The sequence below is a fragment of the Rhyacophila brunnea genome, unplaced genomic scaffold (genome assembly GCF_057557595.1).
Source record: "Rhyacophila brunnea isolate RB1 unplaced genomic scaffold, BYU_Rbru_1.0 scaffold_13, whole genome shotgun sequence".
Lineage (NCBI taxonomy): Eukaryota > Metazoa > Arthropoda > Insecta > Trichoptera > Rhyacophilidae > Rhyacophila > Rhyacophila brunnea.
In genome coordinates, this window is record NW_028232785.1 from 30,042,020 (window position 1) to 30,065,302 (window position 23,283).

At 35.7% G+C, this 23,283-nt stretch overlaps 1 long non-coding RNA gene across 1 annotated transcript; it reads right to left on the reverse strand.

Annotated features, from left to right (window-relative positions):
* Nucleotides 1-1,972: 1,972 nt before the first annotated feature.
* LOC147077238 (uncharacterized) lies at nt 1,973-16,129 on the reverse strand. Its single transcript, XR_015069790.1, has 4 exons — nt 15,893-16,129; nt 6,578-6,727; nt 4,328-4,468; nt 1,973-3,367 (listed from the first exon to the last, which is right to left on the reverse strand). It is a non-coding gene; the product is annotated as an uncharacterized LOC147077238 (long non-coding RNA).
* Between the last annotated feature and the right edge of the window lie 7,154 nt (nt 16,130-23,283).

Consider the following 23,283-nt stretch of genomic DNA (forward strand, 5'->3'; position numbering starts at 1 on the left):
CAAATAGTACAAATACATCCAGTCCATTCAAGCAAAAACTTCGCTGCTATACGCGAAAGTGTGGCAGAATTGCCATAAATTTAGATAACAAGATCGTAGCAACTTGGCCTCTCGTACAAGAGTCTGTATGATGCAAGTTTTGACGCAAGTTCAAAACCAATGGACCACGGGCAGCTTCGCCGATTGGATCTTCGTAGAGCAGGCAACCGATGCTGATTTTTCAAGGAAAATTATCTTCAGGGATTAAGCACATTAACAAAACTGTCTTATTTGGCGCAAATTAAACCCACAGGAGATTCAAGAGAGACCGTCACATGTTACGAAAATTACCGATTGGTGCGTTTTTTTGGGCTGGAGTCCGCTATAGGCACATAATAACTGACTTTTTGTGGGCGTAATTATTGATAAATTTCAATTTGGAAAACATGCGGTACAAAAGGATAGGACCACATGCCATACACCTCATGCAACACTGACTGTATAGCGTGTGATAAACAAATTCGTACCGTAACTTGGATAACTTTCTATTAAGGCTTTGGCACGATCTAAAATACTCTAAAACGATCGTGACTACGAGACGCGAAGATTGTGCAAATGACGCGTGCAAAACAAATCATAATTTGGCATAAAAAGTCAACATGCATCCATTTAATGTTATGTTTATTATTCTATTACTAATAATAATAATATATTCATTGACATGTTTTCTTTTTCAAGTAAATGGGTAACGTTTTTTAGTCATCTTTACACGATTTAAGAATTAATTTTCCCGTCGCCATCACAAAAAAAAATTACGTGTTCACTCAATCTTTCACTCTCCGATTGCCAGCCAGTACGAAATTTCGTCGCACCTATAGTTGAAAATTATTTGCCGTTTCACTGAAGTACCGTCTTAAGCCTTTAAATTTTATGAATTCATCGATCCAGCGTATTTCGGTTATCCCTATTATCGTTTATTGGTTACCACTGTATGGCTGCATTTGTCCAGCGGTTGTCCATTCGCCAAGCCCTTTACCATTCTATCAGTTTGGCAACCTCAATCACGATGCATACTTCATCTATTCGTTTATATTATAGTCTTTCCGCGTTATGCTCAACGTGCATCTCTCCAAGCCAAATTTCGCTACTCATAGTTTTTACATTTCTCTTACATTAAAGGTTGCATAATATATTTATTAAATATCTTTCGTTTTAGGCACAGTAGGTAGTCACTTACTCACTATTTTAATGCTCCTAGATTAGCTCCATACCAGCTTGATTCGTGAATCTCGTAATATATCTAAATGGCCTATAATATATGTATTATTAATTAAAAGCTCAATACATTAGACTCTAATGATTAGAGTTTTTTATGTCCCCCGTAAAAAAAAGTCAACACTTACAATATTTCCCGATCACTGCCAGAGCCGAGATAACTAGTCAAAGCATGTATGTCACGTAAAGCCATGGACGAGTTAACTTGTGCGTTCTCGTAAACGTCATAACTTCTGAATAAAATATCTGTGTATATTTTTAAACAATATTTACCATTTTAGTGGTAAAATGTGCAAAATAACTCGAGAAACATGTTGATTTGGTAAATTTTTACAAAATGTTTATCACTCTGTTTCTATTTCATGTTTTTTAAAGGATTTATTTTATTCCAAAAATAGATGGCCTAGTGTAAGTGTCCACCTAGTAAAAATTGGCTGGCAGTGAAAAAGGTTAATATTATACTATAGCAGCTTCCAAAATAATTCATGTGTTTCTGATTGTGAGAGTCATATAATGTCATATCTAATAGTTTTTTTGAATGACCTCGTAGCGAGCATTTATATTAGCAAACATAATTTAAATATGTTGTTTATTCTCCCAAGGTGCAGAACAAACCTGCCACTAGTTATGTCAATTGGGAGGGCGATAACTATGTTCAACCAAATTGCTTCGGGTGTTGATATATTCCTCTTGCGTGAGGCAATGTTAAGGTGAACGAGACTACCTATATTTGAGCTTCAAAATGAACTTCTGTCACATTCATTTGATTCTCGGCAATATGCTTCATCGTGTGTCTTTTAAGACGAGTGGGATGCGTGCATTTATATGGGCATACACCGCATTGATAACGCTTTTCACCGGTATGCGTCAGTTTATGTATTTTAAGATTACTACGACTCAAGCATTTAAAAGGACAAACATCACATTGATGTGGCTTTTCACCAGTGTGTGTCTTTTTATGTGTTTTTAGATGCCCTGCTGTCTTGCCTTTATATGAACAAATATCACATTGATATGGTTTTTCGCCAGTATGAATCATTTTATGAGTTTTAAAATGTCCCTGATGCACAAATTTCATATTGCAAATAGTGCATTGATATGGTTTTTCGCCGGTATGTGACATTTTATGTGTTCTAAGATGACGAAGTTGCGAGCATCTGAAAGCGCAAACGTCACATTCAAATGGTTTTTCTCCTGTATGTTTCATTTTATGCGTTTTCAGATGACTAGACTGCGAGCATTTGAAAGAGCAAACATTGCATTGGTAAGGTTTTTCACCAGTATGTGTCATTTTATGCGTTTTGAGATGACTCGCTTGTGAGCATTTAAATGGGCATAAATTGCATTTAAATGGTTTTTCACCAGTGTGTGTCAATTTGTGTGAATTTAAATTATTTAACGCGGTGCATTTGTATGGACACACATCGCAATTAAACTGTTTTACACCAGTGTGTGTAATTTTATGCGTTTTGAGATTCCCTGGTGTCGTGTATTTATGTAAACAAACATCGCACTCATATAGTTTTTCACCTGTATGCGTTAATTTGTGTGTTTTAAGGTGTCCAAGTCGTGAACATTTGAAAGAGCATAAGTCGCATTGAAATGGTTTTTCACCTGTATGCGTTGTTTTATGTCTCTTAAAATCACCGAGCCGTGATGTTTTAAATGAACACACATCGCATTGATACGATTTCTTACAGGTAACTGCTACTTCACGTATTTTTATTAAATCAGGCTTTAAACCTTTATCTGAGTTAGATCCACTGTTATTTTTTTCTTCGGATGTTTCAATTATTTCTGATTTAATATATACAGAAACGAAACATGAAATTTTGTGATATTTAAGTAAATCAAGCGATTCGAAAACTGCATAACAAACACTGCACACAAAATTACATGGAAAATGTATTACTCTTTTCAATTCTATTCGAACCTCCTTTGGCAAGTATGGCGTCTGAACTTCCTGTTTGATGTCAGGTTCGTCCAAAGTAATTGCTGAACTCAGTCCCATCCGTTCTTGTATTTTGCTGGTTGCAGATTCAAAGCGTGTGATAGGATCTTCATCTTTATTTAGTTTCTTGGAAGAACTGGTGGTTAGTTCATTCACATATTTCTGGGAAGAAATTACATTAAATTACATTAAAATAACTAAATAAATTATAAGAATATTCAATAATACTGCATAATTTTATGTATATTGAAGGTTATAGGATGGTTTTATTTATTTATAACTTAGAAACATTTTGGGCCCACGTTGGTCGCCAATGGTATGTTTTAATTATAAAATAGAAACACTTCAAATGTTAGTATTTATTCCGAATTCACAGAGATTAACAAACAATATCAGAGAATACTTCAAATGGTACACGAAGATAGATTAACAAGATAAGATGACTCGCTCGACCAATTAATAACCAGATAAACTTGCCAAAGGGTTGGTTCCGGTCAGGTAGGTATCACATATAAAAACTAGAAACTACACTAGAAACGAATCTCGATAGTGTAAGGTGCTTAGTCTCAAAATAGAGGACGTGTACGATTAAAAGAGTCAGAGCTAATCAGACCAAACCGACTGGCTGTGAAAGTTGCCAATTATGAAGTTAACATAGAGTTACGTCCTAATTCCTAAATTATAATAAGAGCGTATTACAGGACCCTACGTTTGTTGTAAAGCATCAGAATTTTTTATAATTGGAAATGTCTCAAAAGCAGTTACACAAGACTGGGGTCGCTGAAGTCGTTGAAGATGATTCGTTTCAAAATAAAGGACCTGTATGATCAGAAGGGTGAGAGCCAATCAGACTGGCTGTAAGACTGTGAGAGATCAATTACGGAGTCAACATAAAGTTAAATACTAATTCGACTACATAGTGCTTGGGGTATCCAGTCAATGGGCAGCGCCATCTATGGGTCTCTTTGAAGTCACACCGCTAAACATAGAGTTAAATCCTAATCTGTCTACACAGCATTTGCGGTGGCCAGTCAATGGGCCGCGCACATCTATGGGTCTATTTTCGAAGTAATGCCGCTATAAAGTCCATTTTATAATATAATGCAATGCATGTATAAATACCTGATCGGTAGTGTTGCAATGAGAATTAATCTGACATCCTTCTGTTGAATATGATGTTATTACATCCACAGGTTCCCTTTTGCAGTTTTTCTCCAATAAATCAATACCACTGTTTGTAATAGTATGATTATTATCAGGATTCTGTAAATACACAATGACTTCTTCAACCATGTCCGATCCTAATAGGATAATATGGGCCTCCACAGAGTAGAGGTTTGTATTAACAAATTTTGTTTTTACGAGAAATGGATGTCAGCCACTTGCTCAACCTATTCGGTCCACACTCTGACTCATACAACAATTGAAAAATAGTACGTCTACTTGCCAGACCCAGGATTCAAACCTGGGACCCACGACGCTATAGGCTAACGCTAAAGCCGCGCGGCCATCGTGGGAGTACAATGACAATCAATAACAAAGCAGATGTTAGTAAGAATACTCTGAATTTAAAAAAAATCCCATCAGTATAAAGGAATTCTGTAATAGAAATCACGTTTCATCAGTGGTCGAAATAGGAAATTTATACACAGTGGCGCCCAATGATTTTTTTCAAATTTAATATCAACGTGTATTGTATTTTAAAATTAAATAAACATCTTTAAACTGTTATCATGCACAATATGTATTTACTATCTACCACGGGGGTTTCGAGGTTACGTGTAAATTGTGCGTATTACAATTCACCGTGAACTGTCGTTCAGGAAATATATGCTCGTAAGGCATTGAGATAAAAAAATAATGCGTTGTTCGTTCCAATTTTATTAAATTTGATAAGAACTTTGTCATCAGATATTTGATAGTATAGACTTGAAAAGAACCTAATGGGATTGAGGATTGACATGAGATTCACCTGCTTATTCCGGCGGTTTGTAAAAGGTACGTATTTTAAAGTGTGTTATTTAGACATGAATTTTATCTCAATACTATACGGCCATCTATTTTCGATGAACTATATTAGTCTCAACTGTATATGTATAAATTTCCGGACACGGATTACAAGTAAGATCAGTTGAGCGTAGTTATGCACAAAGCAGCCGAGCCACACAAACTTCAAACAGAGATAGAAGCACTTTTATGTAAATTATGTTTCTTTAAATCAGAAAAGCCTCTATATACTGTTTATACTTTTTGAATGATAGATATTATATGATATATATATATGATTTTGTATAACTTTTGAAGAGATAAAAGCATATAATCTATGAAATTTTGGTGTTTTAGCGGTCCAGGGTGTTTTGTGTAAAACGATTTTTTTTAGAATGTTCATTCTGCAGAATGCAGCCATCTCTGATTTTTGTAAGAAAAGTCTTTATTTTTGATTATTTTCTTTAAAATAGCCTTCAAAGTAACTAAATTATTATGGGAATTTCAAAATTCTGAAAATAATTCGAAAAATTTGTAAATTATACATCAATATTTAGCTGCCTGGCACTATGTTTTATATGAAAAATGTGTATGATATATTATATATAATAAAATAAAAAACATATATTGTAATTAAGAAAATAATGTTTATTAATTGAATGTAGAAAAACACACCTTACAGCCACGATTTTAAAAATTAGGTAAGTACATAATATTATCATTTGGCTGCTTTTTGCAGAACGAATATGGCATATTTTTAGAACGCATTTATATGACATTTTTTAATGACAGCAGCTTGGTTGCTTTATGCAAATCGATAATGTCATATTCTGCGATTTGCAAAATCTTTAAAACGCATTTAAATAAGATTTTTGTATGACAGCAACTTGGCTGATTTGGGCAGAACGTAAAACAAACGTGTGAGATTATGGAAATCACAATAACTCATTTTTTTCAAAATTGTGGCTTGGCTGCTTTGTGCATAACTACGCTCAGTTTGCCAGCGCCACAAACAATAAGAGTTCCCCCCTCCTCCGACCATGGCCGATAGGATCATATGGGCTTCCACAGAGTGAAGGTTTGTATTAACAGATTTTTGTTGTTACAAAAAATTGATGTTAGCCACTTGCTCAACCTATACGGTCCATACTCTGACCCATACACAATTGAAAAACAATATGTGTATTTGCCATTTGCCAGGATTTGAACCTGGGACCCACGACGCTATAGGCCGAAGCTTAAGCCGCTTGGTCATCGCGGCTTCTCCTACCATGAAACTTAATCTCTAAAAAATGTGTCATTCTATATATTGTCATCCTTTATCTGTCACCCTTCAAAATGCTTCGAATAATTAAAACTAAGAAATTAAATAAACAACCATGATACCTGAGTTTTTTCACTGGGTTTAAAATATGAGCATCCGGCAACGGGAATTTCAAATTTAAATAGATTCTCGTCATCGAATTCCTTTTTGCAATTGTCTGACTCAAACTCAGGTTCAGACTTTATTTTAGTGAGGCCTGCCGTATTAGCAATCTAGAAAAAGAGAAACACAACCATTGATATACTACTAGAGTTCCCATATAAGTGTCATTTTAAAAATGTACCACAAAAGAAGATATTACGAATATCGTCTTATAATATTTCCTTGTAGGTATAATGCGTTAAGACCGCATGGATTCCCGAATTTCACCCGTATTGCCCTGGCTGTAAAACTAAATTTGCGTTCTTGGAATAGTGACCCTAAGGGTGTCTGCAACCCAAAGCTTGCAAGCTACCAAAAATTCATGTCTGAGCGGACAGAGCAAGTCGTCATGCGCTGACTATTAGTTAGAGTAAGATCCAACCTAGATCGGGCTTACTCATAATTATTGCCAGGTCGTTTTCGAGACAAATATTAAGTGAGCTTATATCGAATAAAGTCCGCTGATATTAAAACAGTAAGTTTTAACACTGGCCGAGTCGCTGAAAATCGGGCGTCATTTTAAGAAGCATATGATCATATCATCCGGTAGTATATCAATGAACACAACCAATAATTAAATTCACCAAAGTTTAGGCATTACTTCGGTGATTATTTCTATAATAAATGTATAAATTTAAATAAGATATATAAAGATTCATTATTATCTACTTTGTATCTCAAGATAGATCACCAATGACTCGGTAATGATGTCTTAAAGTCAGTAGCGAAAGCTGGAGTTGGGCTGTTAATATCCGCCATAAATAGTGCACATTAAACTTTGTTAGTCATACGTATTTGTTTTTATGGAACTAAGCCTACAATAATTAACAGATGGTATTGATTATTTTAAAAAATCATTTAAGCCCTGCCTAAACCAAACCATCATAGTTTTGGTATATTTTGGGCAATACGACAAAATTGTGCACACTTTTTCATTCATATTTTTTTTTGTTTTCGTTGGATAAAGAATACAAATATTATTACACATATTGTTAGTTCATTTTTTTCAAATTTATTAAGCCCTACCTAAATCAAACTATAATATATAGATAAAAAATATTATTCTATCTATAAAATATCTAGTGCTATGTATGATGTAATTGCACAATTTTAGTCATTTTAAAGATAGACGAGTATTTTTTGACTACCTATAATTTTGGCTTGGTTTCGCAGGGTTTAACTGAATTTTAAAAACGAACTAACACCATGTGTCAGTCTTCTCGAATACGTATGGCTGACTGAAGTTTAGTGTGCACTATTTATGGTGAATCCTAACAGCATACCTCCACCCTTCACCACTTCTAAAAGTGTTGCATTAGAATGATAAAGTACACGTAGTATATATGAAATATGTAGATAGATAAAACCTCTGATAGCAAATATCAGGCTTAAACTAACAAGACCCTCAATGTCAGAAAGGCGATTGGGGGAAAATAAGCCTCGAAAGTTGCGATCCGGCGGCCGTTTGAAACGTATGACTTCGAGAGATATCAAACGGTCCAAACGTGGTGTTCTTTGTAAACAATTCATGCATTCAAAAACCAAAACAGATTATGTCATTCTAATAAAACCCTTGTCATTTATAATCGTAAGTTTACATACACCCATCAACTTGCTGGATAACTTTGCTAGTGTACCACTGAGGATTTTTTAGATCATTTCTGATGATCACATCATTATCATGTGTGGCGTAACGATACAAGGTACGTCTTTTCCTCCTCCATGAATTACTTTCATCTCCACCTATCCTTAGGTCATTGTCTTCCAAATAGATATCTACATAACCCTCTCTAGCGTCATTGTTCACACCCCCCAACCACGGGAGTTTGGTGTCTAGCATGGCCCTAGGAGTTTAGACATTGCATTTTTGCTACATAGCCCACCCGTCAGTGTCTTAGTATCTTAACTCAACTTAGTATGTCTTTAGTATAGACCAGTGGTCGGCAAACCACGGCTCGCGAGCCACACGTGGCTCTTTGGCCCCTTGAGTGTGGCTCTACCACAAATGACCATCTACGGACTAAAACAGTGAAAGATAAAACAGTCAAAATGTCTTCGAATATAACCAACCAGCAAATCGAAGATCTTAAATTGGTTCCAGCTTTATTAATAGTAGTTGACGAGTTTTGTGACATAAATGATACAGGACAAATTTTTACGATTTATTTCATCTACAGGTAGGTAATAAAGAAGAACTTTTAGGATTATTGCCACTCAAAGGTCAAATACGTGGAGAGGATATTGCAAATGCTGTAATTGAGTGCATGGAAAAACATCATATTCCACTCGATAAAATTGTGCCAATTTCAACAGATAGGGCGAAAAGTATGACCGGTATAGGAGAAGGGTTTGTTTCTATTTTGAAAGAAAAAAACAAGCACATTGCATCATTCGTCAAAAAGCGCTTTGTGCGCAGACATTTCCAAAAAAAAATTGCAAAGTTAGCTCTTAATCATCGCCAATTTTTTTTTTAGTTAGTTTAGTACGCAGATCTTCTGCTGCATAACAGGGTACGTTGGTTATCAAGAGGAAACATTTTAAAACTTTTCGCTTCCTTATTAACAGAAATTAAAGCATTTCTCCTTTAGAAGAGTGTTCACTATCCAGAAATAGGTAACGGACAATCAGTTGATCCAAAAATTTTATTTCATGGGAGACGTTACGTCTCATCTAAATCAGCTTAATCGTAAACTGTAGGGGGAGGAAACACATTTTTTTCGATATTAGAAGAAGTTATTTCATTCGAAAACAAATTATCCCTTTTTGCTTAAGATTTCGAAAGAGAATCTTCGATTCACTTTCAAAGCCTGCTGAAACATCGCTACGAAAATAATTCTGACATTTGCTATTTCAAAACAACAATTTTAAATATGAGGGAAGCCTTTCTCAACAGGTTTCGGGAATTTAGAAACAGCAAAGCGACGTTAGTCTTTGTTAAAAAAAATCTCTTAATGCTACGGTAACAGAATTATTTTTTTCTCCCTTTAATGTTGACATTGGCAACTTTGAAATTTTGAAATGCAATTGCTGGATTTAAAAACGAATAATTATGGAGCTGTAAATTTCAATGTCTCTGTGCTGATATGGACACATTGGAGAAAAACAAATATGAATATGGTTCATAGCGCAAGTAGTCTACTTTGAAAGACCTGGAGAAGGAAGACATGATGATTTTTAACACCTGGAATAGTATTCCTGACTCATAATATGATCAATTGAAAAAACTAGCGTTTGCTGTTCTTTCCCTTTCCGGTTCTACATATTCATGCGAACAATCTTTTGCAAGCATGAACCTTATCAAGATTGAAAAGTCGTCTTATTGATGAAAACCTGGAATCGTGCCTAAAATTACCCTACTTACCCAAACTTTTCAAGGAGATGGAAGGCAATTGTTAATTTGAGGAGAATTGATGTAATTTATATTTCTATTGACTTTTATATACTTTATTGATTTAATTTAAAGGATATCTTACTTACAATTTAATTTTCATCAATAAATAATATCATTATTAAGTAAGACATCAAGTTTTTTTCAGTGTAGTTTAATTAAGACTTAAAACTTTATTTAAAGTTTATTAAGTTAATAATCAGTTTCCTTACATCTATAGTTTAAAATTAAGAAATTTGGCTCTTCAAAGAAATTGCAATCGTTGTAATGTTGATATTTGGCTCTCTTGACTAATGAGTTTGCCGACCACTGGTATAGACCAAAAATACGTTTTGTCCAGTTTGGAGACCCACAATATTTTAGATACCTAGTTGATAAATGCCTGTTTTATAAATATTACTGATTTAAAAATGTTCCTCTGAGGCGGACGAAACCGGTCCAGATTTATTTATTAAAAGTAGTATAAGTAGGTACTATTTTTTTTGCGTTTTATTAAATTAAATTAATAATACAATGCATTTCCACCATGAATTGACAGTTAACACAATAAAAGAAATCATATTATTGCAATAAATATGTTTTGTGCTGCCACTATACAATATAGACAGAAACAAAAGAGTCCGTAGTCTATGGTGACCTTCATTAAGCCTCAATGACATTGAACTACTTTACAAGCTGCTTGTCGGCGAGTTTAAAAGCGGGCGAGTCAGCTAGTGCGATTGTGATGATGACACACAAAACTTACCACTCGCTCAGAAGCCAACAAGCTAGCTAGCTGTAACCGTCATTATTGGTACTTATTTTGACAGGACATAATATGTCATGATATGTAAAATTGAGTAGTTTGTTTTTCTACCGGGAGGTCGCCACTATCGCTCTACTGTGCAGTCGCATATCGGCCCTCACGCCAGCGTGAAGCGTGTAAAGTGGCACGGCTTTCAACTTTTCTCGGTAGATTGTTTACAACCTGCTTGTTAAAGTGAGACTACACCGGACACTTTTGTCGCCAACCTCATAAAATTTAACGACTATGTCTCGGAATAGGGTAATAAAATCGAAGGTGTTGCTACTTGTCGACGTTGCTCATTTGTCCACACAGAGAGGCAACGTGTCGCGCAACATCATTTTTTCTTGTAAGCCACGGAACGTTCGCCTGATTATTATTATTTATTCGCATTTGACACCTGCTATACCTACCTATCAAAAGGCGCTCGATATTTGCGGCTGGGATCATGCACTCTTTAAACTGTAGGTACCTATTACAGTGGGTAGGTTTAAGTCGCCCAAATAAATATTATATGTACTTATAGCTACCTATATTGCAATCTCAAATGCGTTGGTGATTTGACACGGCTAACCCAAAATAGGTAGATGTAGGTTAGTACCTACTTAAATTTGGTCGATATAAACCTTAGAGAAAAAAACGACATCCAAATTATTATTTTACTCTACTATAAATTCTTAATAAAAAGATAAACCATACCAATACGATAATAATCGATATCATTGTCTTAATCATGACATATTATTTTAAATCAAACCTCGATGCAGATGTAGGTAGGTACATGTAACATGACTCAAAATACAGGAAAGAGTCAGGAAACACTTACATGTAGGTAATCGACTAATCGTAATCATTCTTACCTAATGCCATTGTTCTTACCTATCAAAGAATTATCGTTATATTTTTTATTGCTCGCGTGTCGCGTGTTATAATAATGATGCAATTAGGGATTTCAATACCGGTACATATTTCATAACCGGTATTCAATTATTTATCGATACCGAAATACCAGTTTCAAAAATACAATATACCGGTATTTTCGGTATTAAGAAACCGTAAGTACACGTTTATGTTTTTCGAAAATGAATGTAATATTATTTTGTCATTACTTACTACTGCATACTATATTAAATTTAATGTATAGGACGACAATGTAGTTAAATAATATTAAAATAAAATCCCTCAATTAATATACTTATATAATTGTCGCGATGAATTAACATATTTCAAAAAAGAAAATATTCATGGTAAATATTTCCAACTATTCTATAACTATTGATGCAGCGTTGATAGTACATCCAGCAAACGTTGAATTTCAGCAAGGTTTTCTGTACCCGGACTTATGGTAAAATTAGCAGTTCTAAAATATCTATACTAATGATCTATACATTATTACAAAGGTCATCATAATAAAAAAATGTAGTTAGGTTCTTTGGGTTGCTATACAATAGTATTTTAAATAGATGTTAATAGTTATATTTATTGATAGGTAAGTACTTCTTTATTCTATAATATGTTTTGACGAATACCGGTATTCAATAAGAAATTCTGAAATACCGGTATTGATATATTCATTCGGTAATCCCTAGATGCAATTGATTTCGAATCACCGCGTGTACACATACAATTTAAGATTTCATTCCACTCATATTTTACGAACGAGAATATGATGATTATCATTAATAATTTATTTAATGATTTTAAAGCATAAGTTATTGTTATTATTATTAAAATATATTTCGTAATGCGTCAAACATTTTTTTATAAAATCATATGGTACTTATCAAATAATTCATTATATCGGCTATTTTCTAAATGTGTTTGCCGCTGTATTCCCCATAACTAACTTGTATCCATTTTTGTCAATATACTTAGGTACCTACTGATATTTTTTTAAAATATCGAAATATCTACTGAGTTTAGAATCTGGCAACATTGTAACAAATCAGTATTCGTCGTGGTTGGAATTGCGGCACTTGTGATTGGGGTGTTTTGGGTCCCATACACACCTTTCTTCTCCGCAATGTTCAATAGCTGTGATAATTTTATCATTGTCCCAATGTGCCATGATTTACCAGTGTGTAGGTATGTAATATGACTAATATGTAATAACACTAATAACAAAAAAACAAAAGAACCACCGCCGCTGTTTCACGTGTTCACGCAATGAAATATATAAAATGAACGACACTACAATAAAACTAAATCCGTCCAAAAATATAGATACCTACTCTGTGTACCGTATACCGGTATGGGCATATGGCTACGGGATGGGATGTTATCAGTCTGATAACATTTTAAATACCAATAAAAACGACATCATTACATACTTTTTTCCCGTAGCGGCAGTTTGCGGTGATCAGTAGAATCAGCAGATACAGTACGTGATCATAATGGATTAATTTGAACCTTTATAGCACCGATTTTCAAACTGGGAGGCGCGGAGTGTTGCAAAAGGAGGCGCGAAAAGTTTAACACAATGTAGCCACAGGTTTGCAGTTTGCAAATGCATAGTTTATAAATCAGCCGCTAGTTATCAACTACATAAGAAACAGTCCCATAAAAGGTTGTTTGCAAACCTGTCTGAAAATATGGAGACTAATTTTATAATACCTCACTTCCATACTATTGTGAAGCACGCTAGCTATCTCGTGAAAAAATAAAATAAAAGGATCAAATCATAATGAGGCATTTTTTTAGGAATAACGGACGATAATAAAAAAAATGAGTGAATAAATAAATGCAAGGACCACTAATGCATTCACTGATTTAAAAAGACAAAGTAAAGGCATTCATAAAAAATTGGAGCTTTGGAAATCAAGATTTAAAAAAAAATAAGTTCGTCATGTGGAAACACTTTTAAATGATTTCTGCGCCAGATTTCTGCGCCAGATATATTGAAGCAACAAAAATCTATTTCTTGGTTAGTTTGCAAATGCATGTTTCACATTATTTTATTTATAGTTAAGTGTGCTTTGTATTGCTATAAGTAGTGCTTTGTTTCAGTGCTAATACATATTTTAAATATTTGCTTATGCGTTGCAATTTCATGTGATACCTATATGATGATAGATATACTTAAATGATAACTCCCGTGTATAATTTATTAAACACTACATTGGAGCATCATACTACCATAAACCTCAGCGATAGGTAGTTGGGCCCGCCAAAGATCCTGGCCTGAAGGCCCGCTTCAGGATGTGCGGCCCATGATAGAATCCATTTGTCAATGAACGGTGATGAATTCGGATTGACTACTATTGAAATTGATTATGCTGTTGTGTGTGTAGCACATTCATCGCGTGAAAAACAAATTAATTTAAAAATGAATATAATATACCTAAGTAGTAGTACCTAAAACATTGTTTATTTTTATATTTTTTTTCATTTTTGTATTGGTACATTGTTGAATATTTAAAAAGGTGTCTGTATTATTTAATGAAATAAAGGCTGGGGCGCCAAGATTGGATTTTTTTTAAAGGGAGGCGTAGTAATATGAAGTTTGGAAACCACTGCTTTATAATACGTACGCGTTATTTCTCAGAATTTTTTTTCGAGATTTCGGAGAGTCCGAAAATACTATTATTTTGATTCTGTAAAAAATGTCCCAAAATGCGTAATAAATAATAATCAAAATAAGTGCTAGACATGCTCCAATTGATTGGCAATCGCTACCTACACGGGAGAATAAACAGTAAAAAATACATAGTCGATATCACTAAATTCCTGTACCTACCTACTTACGTAGCTCTTCGTACTAAAATCAACTGGTATGCGAATTTTATTAACAATAAATTAAAAATGATCCTTCATTAAAGTGTGTTGCTAAATCTTTTGAGTTTTACCGCCAGCCTCGAAACAAGTGGTGACTCGTGTCGAACGACAGAAATTCGATCCTCAATACGATAAAAGCAATTAAAACTTACGGACTAAAGTGATTATTTTTATGATGGCTGACCTCATTTTATAATGTCGCCATAAGTTTCTTTCAGTGAGGACGATGTTGTCAACCCCAACATTTGTCAACTTAGTTCAACAAACGATTAATGTAATTTATGGTACAATAAAATATGATAATTATCGTTAAATTTTATGAGGTTGACAACACAAGTTTCTGGTCAGGATGGGCCTTTAGGTTATTCGATGATGACACTGGGCGAGTTTACAAGCATACTGTATATTCGTCAACAAGCAGCTTGTAAAGTAGCTCAATGTTATCGAAGCTTTACTGACAACTGAATTCCTTGATTTTTACTTTAAACGTAAAAAAATATTTCATTGTTTTAATAAAAGTTAGGTCAAACCATTATTCAGTCTAATAGGTAGTAAACCGATTTGTTTTAAGTTATAGTTTTTGCGAATTCTCGCAGAGCCCCGGTCGGGAATCACTGATCTAGACCAAGGGCGAAATAAAAAAATGTACACTACAAATTATTGGAATGAGAACATAATATCTCGTTTACACGTGCATAGATTTACTGCTGACAGTACGAATTATCGCGGCCATCACAAGAAAACGTACGTGTAAACATGTATATTATCCTGCAGTTGCAAGATTCCATGCAAGAATCAAAAAGGTACGGAAGCTTCTGAATAATTTTTAAGCGACAGTTGGGATGTTTTCGATTGCGCCTGCGCAGTAGAACAAGTGGTGAACTTGACGGCAAAAAAATGAACTACGCCGCGCAGACTCATTTTGAGGTTAACCGATTTTCACTACCTGTCAAATAGTGCCATAAAATGATAACATCGCGTCTCGCTTACTCTTGAAGTATGATATTGACGAGACAATCGGCACTTTTACGTGTAAACAGTTATTATCGCGATAGTTTAACTTACACACTATTGCTGCTAGTAAATCCATGTAGGTAGGTACGTGAACATGTGGTATAACTATTAAATGATTGTAAATGTTGGGATACACAGTTTTTATACAACTTACGAACAGTGTAAATATAATATGCAAAGTTCATGACTTGTTCGCGTACCAATATATCTTGATCTAGTCAATGCATTAACAATTAAAACATCTATGTTCTCAATGACATTTTGCTAAAAACTAACCTCAAAATTAAAATGTCCGCCGCCTGCGAATTCATTTTGATGGTCATCGGCGCTGTTTGATCGCTTTATCGGACCATTAATCCATTGTCTGTCGTCGATTCCATGATTTTTATCAATCCCGTCTCCATTTGGTTCACGTTTTATGTCCATCTTCGCGTTGCAACAACTTGAATTGTTAAAATAATATTCCAACCAAATTCCAAACGTCAGTCCGTCACAAACGTCAGATATAGGGCCGTCAAAAACTATCGATAGTTTTTACCGTTACTTCAATACTTTGGCATCAATATTTTTCTTGCGTTTTGACCATAGACAATACTAAGAGCTGTCACTGTAATATTATTATCTAGGTCCTAGGTATTCGTACCAATCGATTGTTCCATTAAATATTATGCCCAGTCACAATTAGTATAATATTATTTTATATTGTATTTTAAACAATCTCATACACAGAACAGAATGATAATAAATATATTTCCGATAGACTAAAAAAATACCAATAGGTATAGTAGGTAGTTATATGAATATGTACCTCCTACCTTTTGTCCAATAAACACTCACTTAGCAATCGTACTACATAGATAGGTATTATTGATAAAATTTAATAAAACGCAAAAAATAGTACTTACTTATTAAACTTTTAATAAATAAATCTGGACTGGTTTTAAACGCCTCAGAGGGACATTTTGCAACTAACACTTTGTCAATTATTATTACCTACAATAATTAAATTTAAATTACCTACATAATGAAATTTGATATTAATATTTCATGGTAGGTACCTACCTACAACCTATAAGTGAGGCACCTTCAAGCTCACCACTCACGATTGACACGTATCAGTTCGAAAGGGTCGACGAGTTCATATATCTGGGATGACGCATTACCCTTTGAAACGACATCAGCCAAGGAGTTAGCAGAAGGATTACAAACAAATGTTACTACGGTTTACAGAGACACTTCAGATCAAGACTCCTCTCAAAGAAAACTAAGATAAAGTTATACAAAACCCTTATAAGATCCATAATAACCTAAGGGTCGGAATGCTAGGCTTTATCAAAAAAAGATGAGAGGAAGCTGGATATCTTTGTAAGAAAGATATTAAGAAGAGTCTTCGGAGCTGTATGTGAGGAGGATGGCACGCGACGAGGAAGGTAAAACCACACACTATATGCGTTGTATGAAGATCCCCATGTAGTCCCACACGTGAAAGTGGGGCGACTTCGTTGGGCAGGCCATGTCTCAAGGATGGAAGACACCCAACCACCAAAGAGGCTTCACTTCAACAGACCAGAAGGGAAAAGGAGGGTAGGGTGACCTAGACTGTATAGAAAGAGACACAGCATCCCTGAGACTAAGGCGGTTGAGGGAGCTTGCGGCAGACGGAGGGGAGTGGAGATGTTTCCTGGAGACGGCCAAGACTACAACATTGGGTTGTAGTGCCGATGATGATGACCTATCTACCTACATCATTAAGGACACTTAACAAAATATAATATTCTAAATTATTAACATAAAACAAAATATGAATCAATACCTCTTACAATAACATTTCAACACATATATTAGACAGAAAATTCAATGTACCTACCTATTGGTAGATGATTTGTACCGCTTTTTGAATTTGTTTTTATAAATGCCGGTTTTATAAAGATTATCAAACAGTCAAAAATAGTCTATTTTATATTGTATTTTCAGCAATCTCTACCACAGAACAGAATAGATAATAAATTGAATTCCGATAGGCTATAATTATACCAATACAGTCAATTTTGACGCAGGGTTTTGAATGTGTGAGTGTCCTACGAAAATTAACAACGCATTATGGACGTGCAATAGTGTGTGCTATACACCAAGATTAAATGAGCGTCAATGCATTTGAGGAACCCGCAAGCAATGAGAATAAACCACAGAACAGATTAATAAGTAAACTTAATTCCGATAGGCTAAAACCCAATTCCTACACTACATTTTGACGCAGGGTTTTGAATGTGAGTGTCCTACAGAAATGAACCACACATTATAGACGTGCGATAGTGTGTTGCAACAACAATATTGAATGAGCGAAGGACAAGCTTAGAATGACGTATTCTTGACACGTGTTTAAATTTATCCCGTATTCTTCCTTACTCGAGATCGGTTTCCTGCTTCTCCTTACTAGTTAGGTATTTCAGTTTCCATTATTTCTGAGTTTTCAGTTGTTATACACTTCAAAGATCATTGAACTCATAGTATAATGGTTTCTTATTCATTTAGACACTTCTGGTTAGATTCCGATTAGTACACAATGTACGAGAACTTATAATTTATATTTATTTTTCTTAAAGCTCGAATATTTCTGTATGTTTTTTTTCAGTCATACTGCTACTAGTTATTGTGTTTGGACCTCATAGCCTTTCGCAGTGTCGACTAGAGAAAAACAGCTTTGGTGTGTGATAGAAATTCCCTCAGGGAAAACAAACAGAACGCAGATATTATTCAAATCAAATCAAATCAAATTTATTTTACATATAATGAACATAACAAATTATAAATTCAAAGCGTTCACGACGTTTAAAAATTTTTAAAAATAAAAATACAGAGAATAAGTAATAAAATAAGAAAATAAATAAAATAAGTAACAAAATAAAAGTTGATGGAAGCACACAGAGTGAACTTTGATAGACCCTATCTTAAAAACTTATAAAACAACGTCCACCTAAATTCACCCTCACGTAAGTGGAATATATCAATATCCGAAGCGATTACATTAAACATGGTTACTGCCCTCCCAATTGGCATTACTAATGGCAGGTTAGTTCTGCACCATGGGAGAACAAACAACGGATGCCCTCGATTCCTAAGGTAATTATCAGAGACACGCAAGCCAACACCACTAAGAATGGCAGAGTTCACTTTTACGCCGCGCATAAGTCTGAACCGTATCAATAACAATGAGAACAGATAAACAATAAATAAATAAAAGAATTTTATGTTGTATGCAAAGGTATTTAATGTTTAAAAAAATGTACAAAACCTACTTTAAATAATTGTACACCCACGGTGGTGGGCTATAACGCCGTGGGTAACCGGTTCGAATCCTGGATCTGGCAAGTACACAATATATTATTTTTCAAGCAAGTGGCTTACCTCCATTTCTCGTAAAAACAACATTTTGTTAATCCAAACCTCCACTCCGTGGAGGCTCATATGATCCTAATAGTATCGGACATGGTCGAAAAAAAAAAACAAAAAACTTTAATTTAAACAATAAATACAATAAAACTATATATTTTTTATTCAAACGTTTCTATAATACTAAACTATAGTTAAATAAAATTAACCATAAATTAACAATATGTAATAATAAAATGAAAGTCTTCAATGAAGACATTTCAATATTATATCATTTTTTGGTTGTGTTTGAGTTTTTTTTTTGATAAACTAAAACTCGTTGTAAAGCAAAAAGTGTATACAGATTGCGAACATTGCGATGAAATACTACATGGAAGGATCGGGGAATTTCAATTGTCAAGAAAATGATGCTTGTGCAAAATTAGTGTTCTACATATCGCACACTGAGATCTATAGGGTCATAACTGCAAATAACATGACCTTGAGTAATTTGAGTTTGAATGTTAAATAATTAACAATAATTTATTTAATTGCAGTAGACTGCTGAAAAATACGGCGGTCTAGCACAATAAATATTGTACCAAAGATGAAATATTTTTTAGGCAAAAGGGCCTCATGTAAAATAATGGCTCTATATAGCTCTAAATTAAATTATTAAATATAAAATAACCATGGCCACTGCTTCCAAGTAGCAGTTAAAAATAGATTTTTTTTTTCTTTCGAAATGCATTCATCTTTTCTTTTTCATTCATCATTTTTGGGTGTTTGCAGTTATGACCCTACAGATCTCAGTGTGCGATATTTTTATACGGTGTTGAGTCATGGACCCTGATGGCATAAGGAGCGGTGGACAATTAATTGATGCCTTCAAAATGTGGATTAACAGTACGAACCTGTCAAACATCCAGAGACGGAAGATAAAAGAACGGCTCTCGACCAATATGTCTGAGACTAGTGCCATCTTTAGATAAATAAACCCTGAGTATATCTTTTTGCACAAGCAACGAGTGGTCTACTGTTCAGCTGACAAAATCAGATCCTAGATTGCTTGACATATTGATTCGTTTTTTCTCGTTTCAAATTGAATTATAAAAAAAATCTCAAATCAAATATATGAACTACAGTGTTATTTATAAATAATATATTCCTTTTATTCATCAGCTGTCAAAGTCGGACTAGTTCTTCACACAAAAACTTGTGCAAATATCGATTTCCAAAAAATATGCAGCATTAATCTATGCATTACATATTAGGTGTGTTAATGCTAATGTATTATTTATCATGTAACTCATCTATCCAAACCAAACCATTCCGTGTGTGAACACAACTGACGCATCAGTATGAGCACTCTATAGAACAATGATAAGTCATCCATAGACAACAACGTTAGGATAGTTAGTATTTGGAAAAGTACTGGAAAAGCTGATGCTAAATCGGATAAACTGGCATTTTCATCGAAAAGGTAAGTTGAATCACAAGCAATATGGTTTTACGCCCCAGAAATCAACAGAAGACGCTCTGAACGCTTCAGTCAACGAAATCAGGACTGCGCTGCAAGACAAGAAGATGATCATAGCAATCTCGCTCGACATCAGAGGAGCCTTTGATAATGCTTGGTGGCCATTTCTAATGTGCCAGCTGAGAAGCAAGAAGTGCCCTCGGAACTTGTTTACGCTAGTGAAGAGCTATCATCAACAAAGGAAAGTCATACTGTCACATTTTGATGCCACGCTCCAGAAGGTTACGACCAAAGGATGCGTTCAGGGATCATCTTGCGGACCGAGCTTTTGGAATTACATCTTAGATGATGTACTACAGGAAGACTTGGGCCCTGGAGTTGAACTGAGAGCATTTGCGGATGACCTGCTATTGATTGCTACTGCCAACAATACGACAGAGCTTGAAAATATGACTGACAAGGCGCTGAAATTCATCACATCATGGGGCTCAAAAGCCAAACTACACTTTGCAGAAGACAAAACCAACGCGATGTATATTACCAGAAAGAAGGACCGACAACCAAAAATTTACATGAACGGAGTTCAACTAAAATACGTGGATCACTTTAAGGTTCTCGCTCTCACCATAGATCGCCACCTTAACCGGTCCAAACACGTCGACAACATTTGTAAAAAGGCTGCAAGCATCACGAACAAATTGATCAGAGCCGCCAAACCCACATGGGGTGCGTCGCCGGGGGTTATGCAGCAAATATATTTAGGTGCTGGCGAGCCTCTGATAACGTACGCTTCCAGCGTGTGGGCGGACGCGGTAAAGAAAAAAGTCAACCGTAAGAAACTGAACTCCATTCAAAGACAAATTGCCATCAGATCTTGCAAAGGATACAGAACGATCTCTCTAGTTTCTGCTCAGGTCTTGAGCGGCTTCATGCCACTTGACCTGAGGATCAGGCAGTTTGCAGAATCATATGAGGTAAAGAAGACTCTCACCCTGCAGGACTTGCCGCAAGACAGATTCTACCAGGGAACCGGAGACTTTTTCTCACTGCCTCATCCCGCGGAACGCAACCGGATTGACCATGGATTTGGATACAATGATCAGACTCTGCCTGAGGCAACGCAGAATGAGCTGAGAATCTTCACTGATGGCAGTCTTTTGAACGGCAAAGTGGGTGCAGCATTTGTACCTTACGATGGCGTGAGAGAGTTGCCGTCGAGAAAGATCAAACTCGACGACATCTGCTCAGTGTTTCAGGCGGAACTCCTGGCGATCCGAGAAGCTTTGAGCTACGTTCTGAAGAAATCACCAAACAGATGGAAACAAATAACGATCTTGACAGACTGCAAATCAGGCGTCCATGCAATAACGGACCGAAATTCGGTCAATCCTATTGTCATAGACATTAAAACTGATATCCAGGAACTACGATGCAGAAAACAGAACGTGTACATCGGCTGGATAAGGGGTCACTGCGGAATCCTAGGAAATGAAAAAGCGGACGAAAAGGCTCGAGAGGCTACTCTTAAGAAGACGGCCCCAGATTTTGCCAAGTTTCCGCTCAGCTTTGCCAAAAGGAAAATAAAAAGCAGGACCCTTCAACTCTGGAATGATCGATATTTGAAAGAAACGACAGGAAATATTACTAAAATGTTTTTCCCAACAATTTTCCATGCCTTTGATTTCAGGAGAATGCAGGAAGTTGGCTTTGAACTCACACAATTCCTCACGGGTCACGGTGGTTTCATGAGCTACCTGTATCGATTTAAGCTCTCCGAGATCGACAGCTGCCCGTGTGATGATATGACCCCTCAAAATGTCCCTCATCTTTTTATGCATTGCCCCATTTTCAGCTTCCAAAGACAGCAGCTGGAGGCGCGATGCAGGAGTCTAGATGAGGACCTATGCGACATCGGATCTCTGATATTTCACAAGGAACTATCACGAAAGGTAGTATCATACATGATTAAAATAGTGCAGGATATTGGCAAAATAAACAAAGCCAAGACACAAAATGCCGAACACTCTTCAAGTGAAACGGAAGGACTGGTGATTTCTGTCAACAGTCCGTCTTCTCCTGAAGAGTTTTCTGTGGTTTCCTCTTCACAAGAGCAAATGCGGAGAAGTTCCTGTTAAGACCCACAGTAGTATATCCCTCCTGATCCCAACACTATATAGTAAAAAAAGACTAATAAATAAAGAAAACTCCAATTGAAGATCTACAAACCTTGTACATAATAAGCAAGGTCAATAATAAATGCAACTCCCATATTAAAAAAAAAAAAAAACGTTAGGGGCGGGAAAAGTAGGACCAGTCGTTGTGAATGTATCGGCTTTCTACTTGAGTCGGCAACGCTGAGACGCATTCTGCAGTTTTATGGACATATTGTTCGGCGCGGACCGAATGGATAACTTGGAGAACTAGTGGTATTGGATGGCATCCAGGGAAGGCGAAAAAGAGAAAGTTCGTTGGAGCAACCAAGTGAAGGATCTGATTGGGGAGAATTTACTCTGCACAGAGAGAAACAGAGGAACGAGAGGATTTGAAAAGACTAGGTTGCTAGGTCATGTATGTGCACCGTATGAATGGCAATGAACCGGCAATGAACCGGCAATGAAAGTGATGTCCAGCAATCCAATAGGGCGTAGAAGAGGCAGGGATCGCTGCTTGGATGAAGCTGCCAATGACTGCCGTATTCTGGGGGTACCGAATTGGAAAGTGGCCACACTGGGTAGGGACAGGTGGAGGAGGCCAGGACCCACACCGCGTTGTCGCGCCCCTGATGATGATGACGGTCGCTCAAAATACGATAAAATTC